At 48.2% G+C, this 15,770-nt stretch overlaps 1 protein-coding gene across 1 annotated transcript in view; it reads left to right on the top strand.

Annotated features, from left to right (window-relative positions):
* The first annotated feature begins 8,533 nt into the window (after positions 1-8,533).
* ACSL1 (acyl-CoA synthetase long chain family member 1) overlaps positions 8,534-15,770 on the top strand; it is a 70,441-nt gene continuing 63,204 nt past the window's right edge. The window contains exon 1 of the mRNA XM_077848705.1: positions 8,534-8,693. The gene's annotated coding sequence lies outside the window, so the exon portion shown is untranslated. The remainder of the gene's footprint in view (positions 8,694-15,770) is intronic.

Below are 15,770 nucleotides of genomic sequence, written 5' to 3'. Positions count from 1 at the left end.
TTATAATTTTATTTATTCATCAGACACACACACACACACACACACACACACACACACACACACACACACAGAGGGGCAGAGACACAGGCAGAGGAGAAGCAGGCTCCATGCAGGGAGCCCAATGTGGGACTCGATCCCAGGACCCCAGGATCACGCCCTGACCCAAAGGCAGATGCTCAACCACTGAGCCACCCAGGCGTCCCTTCTTTAACCATTTTTAAATTACCAGTAACAGGGGCACCTGAGCGGCTTGGTTGGTTAAGCGTTGGCCTTTGGCTAAGGTCATGATCCCAGGGGCCTGGGATGGAGCCCCACATCTGCTCATCAGGAAGTCTGCTTCTCCCTGTTCCTCTGGCCCCTCCCCCCAATTTGTGCGTTCTCTCTCTCTTTCAAATAAGTAAATAAAATCTTTAAAAAATTTTTTTAAATTAAAAAGCAAAATACCAGTAAGAGGCAGAGTCCAGCCTGGAACTTAGATCTTTATATTTCCAAAGTGGATACTCTTTCTGTACTGCCAGAGGCTCTTAACCTAGGGACCCTCAGACCCCCATAGACAGCATGTGATAAAGACAGGATCCCTATCTTTCATCAGATTCTCAGGGTGACCCATGGCCTCCAGAAGGCTCAGGTGCAGGGCTTGGGACCACGTGCAGGGGCTGGGCTGGAGCAGTGAGGACGAAGGAGAGGCCAGAGCAGAACTGAGGAAGGCTGCATGTGGCTCCCCTCACCCAGTTTCAACACCTCTCTGAGCTGCTATACCAACCCCAGGGGGATTACCAGTGTCCTGTCCCCGGGAACCTGGGATGACCAATGATCTGGTCCAAGTCCCCTGCAGGCCCTGTGGTATTTTTAGACACATTCTCTTCATTGAAGAAAGTTCAGGGCAGCCCCAGTGGCTCAGCGGTTTAGCGGCCGCCTTTAGCCCAGGGTGTGATCCTGGAGAACCGGGATCAAGTCCCACCTAGGGCTCCCTGCATGGAGCCTGCTTCTCCCTCTGCCTGTGTCTCTGTTTCTGTCTCTCTCTGTGTGTCTCTAATAAATAAATAAAATCTTAAAAAAAAAAAAAAAGAAAAGAAAGTTCAAACACTGCTGGGTGTTGTGGGCCTGCCACAGAATAGTTGGGTGGGGGTCACAGGGGGTGGGGGTCAAAGAGGCCCCAGGATTGGGGCCGGGCCTCTACCAATCACTCTCTCAAGCACACGGTGAGGGAGCAGCATTGTGACCTGACAGGAAAAGGAAGCCAGTGAGTTCTGGTTCTAGGAATGGACTAGAAATAACTATCGATGAATTACATACCAAATCTAACTTTCCTCTGGACTTGTAGGCCACAAGCCTTCCCGAGTATAACTAGGATGGAGATTGAAACCCTGTTTTTATTCATTTCCAGGAATCTGTAGAGTGCTTACAGCTACCACCAGGCACCAGGCAGGGAAGGGGAGTGGTCTCTGTGTGATATAAAGGAGAATAAGACACATTCCATCCGTATGTGTGTTACACAAACAAGTCATCACAACCAAATGTGACAAGTCCTATGACAGAAACATTATAAAGAGCTGTGGGAGCACGTCCAGAGGAAAGAGCAATTATACGTAGGGGAATGAGAAGCAGTTCTACTGGAGGTGGTGGTGACACAGCAGTTCAATGGAATAAACGTGTACCAAGTGTCAGGCATTGTGTTGGCATGAGGGTAAGGGGTGTCTATGCACAGATTATCCACTGTTGGGCAGCTCAAAGCTGGGCCCATTGGCCTAGAAGCACAGAATTGACAACCTGTTAAAATAGGCAACACATCTCAAGTGCAGGCTAACACAGCTCTGGGGGCAACGCATTCTGTGTGTGTGTGTGTGGTGTGTCTGTGTCCTGGAGTAAGGGATGCCTGAGTTAGGTCTTGGGTAAGTAAGACTTTACAGGGTTGCAGATAGAAAGAAGTATAAGCTACAAAGGCTTCCCAAAGAGAAGCAAAAGTAATAGTATTTACATTCACGAAGGGCCAAGCAGTGTACTGAGTGTTTTACAGGCATTATCTCATAGAGGAACTCACCAGCCCCTGCCCTGCTTGCTTGCTTTCTTTCTTTCTTTCTTTCTTTCTTTCTTTCTTTCTTTCTTTTAAGAAATATTCATCCTTTCTTGGATCAAAGATGACACGTGATCCCCAAAAGGCCCACCATACCCCAAGCATCTCACTCTCTCTGTCCTTCTCTATCTATCCATCCACCTGCCTATCTATCTATCTATCATCATTTACCTATCTATCCCAGGGTCTATTTAGGTATCAGATATAGGATTTTATTCTTTTGAGAAAGTATGGTCTTCTTCTAATAAGCAGAAAACACACTTTCAAAAGTTTTGGCTTATGTATTCTTCTATTAAGTCAGCGGAGAGATTATTGAACAAAAAGAGAACACGATGTTTGGACAGCAGGGGTGTGATTAATATTTAAGTACCTTGGAAGGAGCTTTCTTCTTGATATATTTCATCTTGTCACCCTAAACTGTTTAAGGGACACTCCAGATTTTATTTTTTTATTTTATTTTTTAATTTTTATTTTATTTATTTATGATAAGCACACAGTGAGAGAGAGAGAGGCAGAGACATAGGCAGAGGGAGAAGCAGGCTCCATGCACCGGGAGCCCGATGTGGGATTCGATCCCGGGTCTCCAGGCTCGCGCCCTGGGCCAAAGACAGGCGCCAAACCGCTGCGCCACCCAGGGATCCCGACACTCCAGATTTTAAAGCAGAAAAGCACATTTTGTCAGAGCACTAGTGGCTTTGAATTGGGAACTTTAGTTCGATAAACTCTGTTGACTCACTAAAGTTTACAGAAGGCTGGAGGGCTCCTGTGATGGACTTGCCAGGAATGCTCAAAGGTAAAAATTCTTAAGGGAAACAATATATACCACCACTGTACATTGAACTGGACAGTCATACATGTTTTCATATTGACCAAGGAATTATTTCCTTGACTAAAACCCACAGACGCATGATTATTCCTGTGAAAACATCATTTCTTCTGTGAAAACAGAGGAAGCACAGGACTGTAATTTCTCAAGGAATAGGGAGAGGGAAAGGCATCAGGATGATATATTCTTTGGAATGAAGAATATTTGATTTACTTTGTCCACAGGATTGGAGGGCAGGATTCCTTCCTCTTTCAGCTCTAGTATTTTGAAACTTTTTTTTTTATAAAGATTTATTTATTTATTCATGAGAGACACACACACACACAGAGAGAGACAGAGAGACAGAGAGAGAGAGAGAGAGAGGCAGAGACACAGGCAGAGGGAGAAGCAGGCTCCATGCAGGGAGCCAATGCAGGACTCAATCCTGGATTCCAGGATCACACACTGAGCCGAAGGCAGCTGCTCAACCGCTGAGCCACCCAGGTGCCCCATATTTTCAAACTTTATCTGTATCCACTGTATTTCTTTCCCTCCAGTCCCAGGAAAAGGTCTTTTCCTCTGCTAGAAGCTAATAATGTTCCCGGCTTTCCAAAACGTTTGCCTGTCATCTCCTTCAGCATTGGGGTGTCCCTTCACCAAGAAAGTTACAAACTAAATATTCTTAGACAGTATGTTTGCTTTAGCTAATATGATTCTTCTTTACTTTTTTAAATTGAGATATGATTGACATATAACATATACTAGTTTCAGGTGTACAGCATAATGATTGGCTATATGTATATTGTGATTGAATCACCATAATAAATCTTCAACACCTATCACTACTACTATTATATTTTGTGTATTCTTAAATGCATATTTTTCCAGATTTTAATATCTCTGGCATCAAGATGTGTGGTGGATATTTTGCAATATGGTCATTGTAGTTGCCCTCTGAATCAATGTCCTTGGGTAATCCTTTCCCACGTGGATACTTGATTTGGTCATGTGGCTTGCTTTCACCAATGGAATAGTGACAAACATAAAGTTTGAAGAACAATTGTATGTTGGGGCTTGTCCCCTTTGCTGGGCTTGGAGCCCTGACACCACCATTTTGGCACACATGAAGTAGCTTACTGGGGTGGGCACGTGGAAGAGAACTAAGGGGGGGGACACCTGAGTGGCTCAGCAGTTGAGCTGCTGAGCTCAAGGCATGATCCTGGGATCCAGGATTGAGTCCCACATTGGGCTTCCTGTGGGGAGCCTGCTTCTCCCTCTGCTTTGTCTCTGCCTCTCTGTCTCTCATGAGTAAATAAATAAATCTTAAAAAAAAAAAAAAAGGAGAGAACAAAGGGACCCCAGCAAACAGCCTGCAGACCAAGTGAGTGAGGCCATTCCTGAACCATCCAGCTCATTGATCTACCAGCTGAGTGGCTGCAAGAGAGTGCTCAGGAGAGACCAGCAGAGGAGCTATCTGGTTGAACCCAGCCCAAGTGCCAAAGCCACAGTACCACGAGCTAAAAAATGGTTGTTTTTAAGCTACTAAGTTTTGTTTTTTTTTAAAGATTTTATTTATTGGAGAGAGAGCAAAAGGAGAGCATGTGTGGGGGTGGGGAGAGGCAGAGGGAGAGGGAGAAGCAGACTCCGCACTGAGTAGGGAGCCCAACCCCGGGATCATGACCTGAGCCGAAGGCAGATGTTAAGCAACAACTAGGTTTTAAGGTGATTTGCTATATAGAAAAAGTTAAGCAATATAGGGTGCATCTTCCAACTGTGATGTTGTAATTATAGTGGGGAGCATTTTTTCTCTCAGAGATACATAAAATAATGGTGCATCTTAAAATGGATTGTGACTTGGAATGGATGCCATATGGTATTATACTCACTTGGCATTTGAGAAAGCTGGGGATTAGAGAGTTTCTTGCCCAAGGTCTGGAACCAGTAAGTTGTGGAATGTGTAGCCAAGCAGTCTGACTCTAAGCCTTTGCTCTTAACCTGGAAATATTTCCATCCAGCTGGATAGGATGAACCTCCCGGAGCTCCCCAGTGGGAAGAGAGGTACACCCATGGAAGTTACTGCCTATAGAGCTATAGACTAACTTTTCCTCATAAAGTTAATGAAGTCAGAGGATCAAGTGCACTTAATAAAAGGGGTGTGGGAGAAGGGAAGGTGACGGCTTCATTAGGGCTACTGGAGACCATGTGATAATAACCAGTAGTTACAGAACAGTGCCAGTTTGGTGGAAATATCCTTTTTTTCCCTATTGCTGGCAGCCCAGAAAATCTGAGATTAATGGCATAAGGTGCCTGCTCTCTAGTTTCATGGGGGAGATGGATATATGCCTAGTGTTGATGTAGCCTCAAAAGAGACTGAGTAATGAGCACCTAGCCACTGATGCAACCCTTTCTTTAACCATCCACTTACCAAGGGCTGGAATTAAAAGCACATTGGCCACTATTAACTGATGTGGCTATACTTCAGATGACCATGCTCAAAAAGAGTAGATATAGAAGATTAACAATAGTTATAACTTGGCAGTTGGCAATCACAGGTGGGAGCTTGTGAGACAAGATCATTGTCAACCTGTCCCTCAGCTTGTCCCAACGAGGACCTTGACTCTCTTTAGCTTCTCTAGAAGATGGATCAGTCAGTTTTAAATGGCAATAGATTTGGACCCAGCCAGAATTAGCTGCCACATTTTAATCAAGCCAAAATGGGATTGAGAACAACTGGTCAGAGACTCAAACTTCCATTAGGAGATTTGCTCCACTGCAACATCAGTTGGCTTTTGTTTGGGTGGCTACAGAAATGTTTGGGGGGAAAAAGGAAGTGGAAAAGAGACTTACGACTGGGTTCCCAGGTCTCCCCGAGTTACAAAATGGAATCCCCAATCATGGGGTCTGGAACCTTCATTTAATGAGAAAGCTGAGGCCATGGGCTGACACCCTTCTAAGGTAGGTACCATGATTCCTGTCTTACAGAGGATGAGATGAGGCTTATGCCCAACTCCAAAGCCTATGTTTTTAACTACTGTGCAATACTGCCTACCTTCAAAGTCTTTATTTCATGGTCACAGGACAACCCTATAAATTGCAAAACTTTTTGAAATGACTAGGGACATAAGTTAAAAAAAAAAATGTTAGCACTGAAAGGGACCTGAGAAATTCTTCAGTCTAGCTCCCTGTTTCCAGAGAAGAAACCTGAATTTGCTTCCCTATTGTCACACAGCAGCTTTACCAGAGAGAGTAGGAATTGAGATGTAATCCCTGGTTGTGTGCCATTCCTACTCTACAGCTGTCAGCTACCTGCAATTAGGGCTAGAAACCAAGGAAGAGCACATTGATGGGGAGAAAAGTGTCTTGGAGGGGAAGGGATAGGAAGACAGTCAGTGACACCTGTCACATGTTGTGGGTTGAATTGTGTCCCCAGCCACCCAAATTTATTTGTTGAAAAATCTGAATTGCCACTACCTTAAAATGTAACCTTATTTAAAGATAGGGTCTTTACAGAGGGTAATCAAGTTAATGCCGTGACAGTGGATCCTAATCCAATATGACTGGTGTCCTCATAGAAGAAATGTGGACAGAGACAAAAAACGGAGGGAAAACCAGATGAGGAGACATGGGGAAAAGACAGCCTTCTCCAAGCCAAAGAGAGATGCCTGAAGCAGATTCTTCCCTCACTGCTCTCAGAAGGAAGCAACACTGCCCACACCATTATTTTGAAATTCTAGCCTCTAGAATTATGATGAGACAATAAATTTCTGTATCTAAGCTACCTGGGTTTTGTGATACTTTGGCAGCCCCAACAAACCACTCCAGCAGAGAACTTGGAAGTGTCCGAGGAGGGGTGATGGACTCGTTGGAGAAGCAAGAGAAAAAAGAAGAGGCTAAAATGACAAAATCACAGGTGAGGAGAAAGAGACCTGGCCAGAGAAGTCAAGGATTAGCCAAGTGGAAACCAACAGAAAGGGAAGTGGAGTTCATTTTTAATTTTAGATGGAGAATCTAGGTGTAGAAGGGGATTTGGGGGCACTCAGCTGCTACGGAGGCCACTGGAGTGTGGGCTGTCCTCACCGTCACTGTCCTATGGTGCCCAGCACTTTAGGAGGCAAGTCCTTAGGGTATTACTTGCTTGAGCCAACTTGATGTGCTTGTGGCCTCCAGTGAGCACAGGCTCACACAAACCGAAGTACAAGTACAAGTGGAGTCCAGTGGTTATGTGCATGCTCTGGAAGCAGAGCATCCAAGTGCAGTTTTGCCCTCTCTAGCCTTCAGCCTCGGTGCCTGTTTCCCCCTCATCTATAAAAGGAATAATGTCACCATCAACCGCATGGGGTTATGATGAAGAGTCAAGAAGATAATGTGTGTGAAGCGTTTCAGTAAACTGTACCTGTTGTTATGAGTGGTGTTTATCATAATTTTTTAGATTTTGTTTACTTAGAGAGCGAGAGCGCATGTGCCTGTGAGTTGGGCGAGGGGCAGATGGAGAGACTCTTAACTATGCAGATCACCGATGAGTGGGGAGCCTGAGCCTGGGCTGGGCCCCACACCCATCAGATCATGATTTGAGCAGAAACTAAGATTCCCATGCTTAAGGGACTGAGCCACGTAGGCACCCCTTGGAGGTATTTATTATAACAATATTTCTTCTCATGCTTCAAATTCAAAGAAGTACTAGGTAGCAGCCCTCCTTCCAATGCTGGGCACGAGCACCACTGTACCCGGAACCACCATTGTTATTAGAGGTTTAGGACACCGGCAGGCCTCAGGTGCTAAGAGGAAAAATAACATCGAGGATGGGATCTGAGAAAATTCATGCCAAATGGGCATCGCAGGGATGCAGAACCCCTCAAAACCACAGCGAGGGCTGAGTAGGCTCCACCGGCTCCGAGAACTTGGCAGGTGAACACTGCCCTTGAGTTAACGGTGAGTGTGCATTGTGCTCTAACTATACCCGGTTTGATTAGTCCAGGGTTGCTTCACGCCAGGGCATTGCAGAAGTCCAGACAAGAGCCTTCCCCTGCCAGGGCCTGTGGCGAAACCCCATGTGGGGACCGTGGTGAAATCGGGTTAAACGGGGCTCCGCAAGTGGGTGCCAAAAAATAAATAGGCAAAGGAAGCCCTCCCGCCAGCAGGGTCCCTCGCTGCAGAAGCCCCCAACCCCCGTCCGCCACGAAGTCAGCAGGGCAGGCCATGGGGGGGCGGGTGGAGGATGCGAAAGGGCGTCCTCCTGTCCCCGTAGCCACGGGACCCCAGGGCTAGCGAGGCTTCTAGGCTGAGGCTCTACAATCTACCCGTTGCCTTTCCATAGACTCGCTGTCAAGTCGAAGGCTGGCGAAGGGCTGAGCTGGCTCGCGGCCTCCCTGCACCCGCCGGCAGGCAGCGGGGCTCGCGCGTAGCCAGACGCTAGGCGGGCACGCGTCGGGGGCGGGGCCCGCGGATGGGCGGGGCGGGGCCTGCCGGTGGGCGGGGCCTGCGGACGGGCGGGGCGGGGCCTGCCGGTGGGCGGGGCCTGCGGACGGGCGGGGCGGGGCCTGTTGGTGAGCGGGGCCTGTGGACGGGGCGGGGCCTGCGGACGGGCGGGGCGGGGCCTGCCGGTGGGCGGGGCCTGCGGACGGGGCGGGGCGGGGCCTGCGGGGCGGGCGCGGCGGGCGCCCCGGCAGCAGCTCGGCTCGGCGGCGTTGGAGGCTGGGGCGCAGCCAGGGCGTAGCGGCTACGGCGGCGCCCTTAAATAGCATCCGGCGCGGGCGCTGGCCAGGCAGTGGGGCTGCGGTGACAGCCGGCGGCGTAGCGGCCCGGCCAGGCGAGGAGGTGAGTGCTCTAGCGGCGGGGAGCCGCGTCGGCTCCGGCTGCGGCTCCGGCTCCGGCTCCGGCTGCGGCTGCGGCGCGGCGGAGGTGCGGGGCTCGGGCTGCCCCGCCGGCCCAAGCCCGGGAGGCGGCGGCGGCGGCGGCGGCCGCGGCGGAGACGCGTGAGGCGCCCCTCGGCTCCCGGGCCCTTGCGCTGTTCCGGCCTCTGCGCCCGGCTCCCCGTGCGGCGGCGGCAGCCGAGGCCTCCGGGCCGCTTCCTGTGCTGCGCCGGGGATGCCCGGCCGCCGTTTCCCGCGGGGCTGGTGCCCGGAGGGGCCCGCGTGACGCGCGCCTGGGACCGGCCCCCGGCCTGTGTGGCGGCGGCGACCGGCCCGGCCCGGAAGCGGGCCCCCGGGCGCCAGCTGGAGGGCTGATCCCGCGGGGCTGCGGCGGGGGGCTCCGGGCCTCGGGCATCCCTCCCGGCCCCGCGGCAGGGCTGGCAGGGCTGGCCGGGCGCTCTCGGACCGCGCCCGGAGCCGGACCGTGCTGCCACCCCGGGGTGACGGTGCCCCTGCGCCGAGCGCCTGCTTGCAGGAGGCTCCGCCGCAGCATCCGAAGCCCGCTGCCAAATGCAGAAATTCTCGCGGTGCCTCCCGGGGAGTGCCCGGAGCCGCCGCTCGGAGCCGCGTTGGAGGCATTGATGTACCGAGCCTGGTTTTTTTTTTTTGAGATTAGGAAGCAAGAAATGACTCCTATCACCTGCAGCGTAGACGGAGAGTGGTGGCCAGTGACTCTAACGGACACGTGGACTAGAACCTAGAGACGGACGGTAAACCGTGTGCGTGTTAGAGTCTCAGACCCCTTCCCCACCCCACCTACCTTCAAGGTTACGGGGCTTAATTAAGGAAGACCCTTGTTAGCAGTGCTCCCTGCCTTTTAAAAGTGAAGACTTTTAAACGTCTTCTTGATGCAGGAGTATCCCAAAGTGCCTCGGACGGTCAATACCCTTCCTTTTATTATTTATTTATCTTTTTGGCCTTTGCTTAGCATGAGAAAAGAAAAAAACAAACAAACATGCAGTCTCCTTTTCTGACACAGATTTCATCTGCGATGAAATTTGCTTAACCCAAGCAAAAAGTCGGTTCAGAGATTTCTGATTGATTCTGCACTTTCAAGTAGAGACGGCAGGTTAGGATGCAGAGGCGTGGGGTCGAGGAGGTCGAGCTTTTAAAGGAAATCTTGCTTCCCATCATTGTGGAGCCAGCCTTTGGAGACGATCTTTCCTGTCCTCGCTCAAATGGGAGAACCCATTCCCGGTCTGAAACTTGACTCTGTATTTGTCAAACGACTGCATTAGGCCAAGGCCTTTCATAAGCTAGTAAGACTCTATGACTGGAAGACGAAAAATCCTTAAGAATAGCAAACCTCTACCTCCCTTCCTACTTAAAATAATGTGGACATACTATAGACCGTGTATCATAGACCTCTGTCTTCTGCATTTGCTGTAAACAGAGAAGACCTTTTTAAATCACCCTGCCCCTCAAAATTATAAGCATTTTGTATATGTGCTGCCGAAGCGAGCACAAAATTATAAGCATTTTGACCTGCTTCCTTCCTGTTTCTGTTATGCGTATGTTGGCAGTATTTTTATTATTATTATTATTGCAGGCAACCTGACTAAAAAGAGATCTCTGGGCTTTTTAATTTGGGGCCTTTAAGAGATAGCTACTTGTGACAAATGCAGATGAGGACAGGTTTCTGTTTGTATCCTAGAGGTTGGAGTTTTCCTGGCTACCTCTCTTTTGAATGAAGTTGGAAATAACTGAGAGTGTACTAGCACGTCACAGTGTCATGCTCTGTGGCCAGGCCTTACTACATCTTTCCTTCTTGATGTGGCTGTCTTGTGAAAAATGGATGTGTGCAGAAGAGGGGCGGGGGAAAGATCAGATGGTTTTGTCATCACAGCTGGGGATTTCTCTTCGCTCCCTTCAAGTTTCACTTTTCTGGAAAGAGCAAGACCAGGAATACTAGTAATTTCTAGATGTTGGTCCTCAGTAACCTGAGATGAATATACAATTTTTAAGGTCAGTTGCTGAGTTTATGGTGCCAGTTTGCCACCTGAAGCGTATGTCCGTTATCCTTTGGCACTTACTGTCCCTTATATCCAAATTCTGTTGAGTTAGGACCCATTAATAACGTTTTATGAACAGTATTGTTTGGATGATGCACTGGGTTAGCCGCTTGTATTAGACAGAGGAACTTCCTTTATGGCAGCTCCAAGCTGTTGGTATCCTATGGCCTAACTTGAAATCAGTAAAAATCAGTTTTTACTGAAGGTGGTCCCTCCAACTTAGGGAGACAGACACGTTAGGGTCACTTTTCTTTGACATTCCTGCCTGGAGAGTACATCTCACTGAACAGAGCTGATCTGAAGCTGCCAGTGGTTGAGTTTAAATTTTAATATTATCCTACTTCAAGGGGCTCTGGGAGCTTGCTTGCTTGCTTGCTTATTTATTTATTTATTTATTTGAGAGAGAGAGAGAGAGAATGAGAGTTAGCCCTAGCAGGAAGGAGGGGGAGAAGGAGAGAGAATCTGAAGCCGACTCTGCCCCGACTGCAGAGCCTGAGGCTGGGCCCCATCTCACAACCCTGAGATCATGACCTGACCTGAAACCCAGAGTCCCAGTGCTTGCTTAACTGACTGGGCCACCCAGGTGCTCCTGGAGAGCTTTTGAAGAAACATGAGTTTGTAAAGTTTATGAACGAGAACGGAGGCAATTTTACCAGTGGTTGTGGCTGTGACTCAGATTGTCACTTTATCTCCAGTTCCTTACCTAGAATATGAAATGACAACTCATAGGAATTTCTGGTTTGTGTAAGCCCAAGTGAGAACAAAATTTGAGAAAGTTGCCCAGACCACAGTGACAAGAGAAAACTATGGCATAGTCTCTGTTAGGTTCCTTTTTCTGCTTTTTTCCATCCTGACATTTATAAGTTCTTGAGCGAATTGTAACCTTTGTGGACTCAAGAGGGGACAATGAAATATGATGCGAGCCTTCCTAGAAATGGACAAAAACAGGTGGAGGTGAGCACTCTGTTGCCCTGTGCTGCCTGTCTAGAAGAATACCTTTGGCTGGAGGCAGATGTCTTATCTCCACAGTCTAGGATTTCAAAACTGGTGGCTCCGTGTAAGCACCTGGGCTAATTCTCTCTATGAATTAGTGCCAGTCTTCAAGTTTTAAATGAAAATGTGAAAGCTGTCTAATATCTAAATCAAAATCATTTGCTTCAGAAAACCTATATATATGTGTGTATATGTATATAAAATATAAAACATATACATAGTATGTAAATATGAAAGTATTTAAATTATAATAGGGATGCAGGCCGCCCAGGTGGCCCAGCAGTTTAGCGCCACCTTCAGCCCAGGGTGTGATCCTGGAAATCCAGGATCGAGTCCCACGTCAGGCTCCCTGCATGGAGCCTGCTTCTCCCTCTGCCTCTGCCTCTGCCTGTGTCTGTGCCTCTCTTTCTCTCTGTGTCTCTCATGAATAAATTTTAAAAAAAGCTAAAAAAAAATTAATAGGGATGCATGCTTTTATTGTAAGAATTATATTGAAAGAGGAATATTATATATTATATGCTTTTTGTAACAGGAATTTATGCTTATAGAAAATTTGAGAGCTATAAAAAAAGGCCTTCAAGAGAATAAAACACTTTTTTAAAAAAAGATTTTATTTATTTATTCATGAAAGACCCAGAGAGAGAGGCAGAGATGTTGGCAGAGGGAGAAGCAGGCTCCCCATGGGGAGCCCGATGTGGGACTCGATCCCAGAACCCTGGAATCATGACCTGCACCAAAGGCAGATGCTCAACCACTGAGCCACCCAAGTGCCCCAAGATTAAAACACTATTAACATTTTTCTGTTATTGCCAAAAAGTTTTTTTCTACATTGAGCGTATAGTTTCCATTGAAGATAAAAAGTTTGATAACTTAATTTTAATCGCCTAAGTTATATTGTGAACATTTCTCCATGTTGTTACCTACTCTCCAAAAGATGAATTTTGAGGATGACTGCATGATGTGGTGTATGGGATACATCCCAATTTATTTACCCTTCTCCTGTCGTTGGATATATATATTTTAAAGATGTATTTATTTGAGAGAAAGAGGGCACAAGCATATGTGAGTGGGGGAAGAGAGAATCCTCAAGCCAGACTCCCCTTGGAGCACAGAGCCCAATGTGGGCTCCATCCCAGGACCCCAAGATCGTGACCCGAGCCAATCTCAAGAGTCGGATGCTCAACTGACTGAGCCACCCAGGCACCCCTCTTGTTGGATATTTAAGAATAACTATTTCAGAAAGTTTGCCAACCCTCTTATATATTTAAATTCTCTTTTTAAAAAAACGATGGCATGTTCTGCTCTACAACTGTTGAAATTGACAGTGATTTGAAAATTACTTTTGTTCGGGAATGGTTTTCATGGGCTTTTGGGTGCACGTGTTCTAGTCAGAAGCTGCCGAAATAGGGGTTTCATGGTCTGGAGAGACAAATGGAAAAAAATAAGGCGTCAGAAGAGGAAATGGAGATTGCTTGTTGGTACCACGTCCTCTTTCTGGAAGGCCCTCTGATGAACGTGTATTGTCTGTCCACATGCCCAGTTTCAGCTGCGGAAGAGATTGGTTACTTTCCCCTCAGCTTCATCGTGAGAGAAATGTCCATATATCTGAGGCCCAAATACCTCGAATACCGCTTATTCTTTTAATAACTAGAGTAAAGAGAAAGTTGCTACAGAGCCTAGTTTCTCCCTCAAGGCTCAGCTGTCAACTACAAAGCAGAGCAGGGTCAGCTGACTAACCTGTGGCTGCAGCTCGGCCAGGGAGGCTCGGGCCGTGATAGGTGGTGATAACAGCCAACAGCGCCAGTGCTCCTGAGGCGTTAGCCCACTTAATCCCCTGGACAACCCTGGAAGGTAGGGCCTACTATAATTCCTGTTCTACAGTGCAGGGATTAGGTCACCCACACCAAGACTTGAACCTACACAGTTACACCTCAGGGTCAGAGCTCCTAATTAATTGGCTCTGCTTCCTCCCTAGAGCTGGAAGGGTTCTTAGTCCCAGGAGTGTCTGGAAAATTCCGGGTTACCTAGCTAGGAGCAAGCCTGAGGACAGAGCTGGTTCTTTTTCCGTGTCATTGCTCCTTGATACTTCCCTGTCTCATTTTTACACTCTGTCTTGCTACCACCAGAGCGCTGCAGATGACAACAGATTTTGATTCGGCTTGGTTCGGGGAGTGGCCAGATCACCTGCTACGCAGCTCTGGCCTTCTAGGGATCTAAAGAGTAAAAGGCTTTGCCTGCCCTGGAAGCTGTTCTCATAAGGCTTGGCCGACAGCCGAGGTGCAAGGTTACTGCATCAAGTGTGTAGAAGGCAGAGAGCACGTGGCTGGGAACAGGGACCCAGGCTTAGCAGGGATGGCCGAGCCTCACTCACTTCAGGAAGAGATCAGCCTCACCGTGGCACACGGATTTGCTTTCTGCTGTGTATCTGAGGGTACTTTTAATCAGAAGAGACTTTCTCAGCACGTTAGAGCCAAGGAAACAGAAGTGTGAATTTTCAGGGTTTGAAGGCACAGCGGGATGATCTAGTGGGTATGGGTGCCTTTTTTTTTCCAGTACAATTTTAGGCAGAACCGCAAGACATCAAATAAAAGCAGGACTGCCACAGTTGAAGGGGGCAGGGGCGGGAACCCCAGCGTACGCACGTACACTTGCTTCCTCTGGCTCCCTGTCTCAGGCACCTCCAAATGACCCTAGGCTCCCAGAACACTGAAATAGCCGAACTTGCTCTCTTGGCTAGACCCATTGTGTGGGAAATGAGTGACTTTGCCCAAGTTACACAACCTGTGTTCTCCTCTGGCCATCACACAGTGGATTTTTGTTCCTGGGCCCTGGGCCTGTTCAGGGAATGACCAGATCTTCATGTAGTCCTTGATTTGGGCCCTGCAAACTGCTTTTCCTAAAACTACTCTTACTCTCTGTATAGTATTGCACAATACATACCACTTCTTCCTTTTTCTCCTTGGCGTCACTGCCCAATCCATAGCCTGTCACCTCTGGTTTAGACAGCAGAGACCCTTCGTTAGAGAGAGAGAGAGAGAGAGAGAGAGAGAAAGGCTGATTCCTTTTCCTAATGCAGAACTCTGAGTGAATCCCTCCTCTGCCCAGAAGCCTTCCAGGGCTCCCTCCAGAAGGCCTCAAGTCTTTATTTAGCTTGGCTCTTAAAAGCTTTTAGTCTGGTTCCAACTTGCTGTTTCCCGTGCCTCTCCCAAACCACCGCATCATGGGACTTCTGGAAGGCAGACTGGAAGCACAGGGTTGCCTCAAGATCTCTGCATCCCAAGACTCTATCCGTGAGCTCTCTCTTCAGCCTGACTGGCTTCCCTGTGTCCTGGAAGGGCCTCATGGACCATGTGCATTAGGGTGACCTGTCTGTGATTCCTCATGCCACCCTTCTTCCTCATGGCCCTGCTCCTTAGAGACTCCAGATCACTCACTGGAACTCTAGGCTGACATTCAGCTAGCTGGGATGTGCTGGCAGCCACAACAATGGTTAAAATGCCCAAACACCCCCATATCGGTTAGGAATAGCTGCTACCCCAAGTGCCCCCACCCCTAATTCAGATTCTAGAGAGTTAATGCCTGCTCCGTCCAAGGATCTCCTGAGCATGTTCTGGGGCAGTGGCCTTCTTCTTTCCCAATTGGTTGATGCCTGGCTGTACTGGTTATTCAGTGTTTAAATAGCACCTTTCCCTCCCTCCTTCATTTGCCTTTCATGTGAGCATATCTTCGTCCCTCACATAGGCTCCTCAGCCACATTCTAGGCCTTTGGGCACTTAATAGATCTAGTCATTGTCATTTGTGTGTTCTCAGCAGCTTAACATGAGACCTTACTGCTAGTCAGCACTTAATATCGTCTGATGATTGCTTGAGAGCAGGAGACGTTCCGATGGTCAGGTGTCCTGTAGAAGGGGGTCATTGACAGGAATATACATTTCAGTGTTCCAGGTTTGTATATTATACTGGGCAAGCTTAGATCT

Source organism: Canis aureus, chromosome 15 (assembly GCF_053574225.1).
Source record: "Canis aureus isolate CA01 chromosome 15, VMU_Caureus_v.1.0, whole genome shotgun sequence".
NCBI lineage: Eukaryota > Metazoa > Chordata > Mammalia > Carnivora > Canidae > Canis > Canis aureus.
The sequence above is the reverse complement of the archived record's forward strand: the minus strand, read 5'-3'. Positions and strand labels throughout refer to the sequence as shown.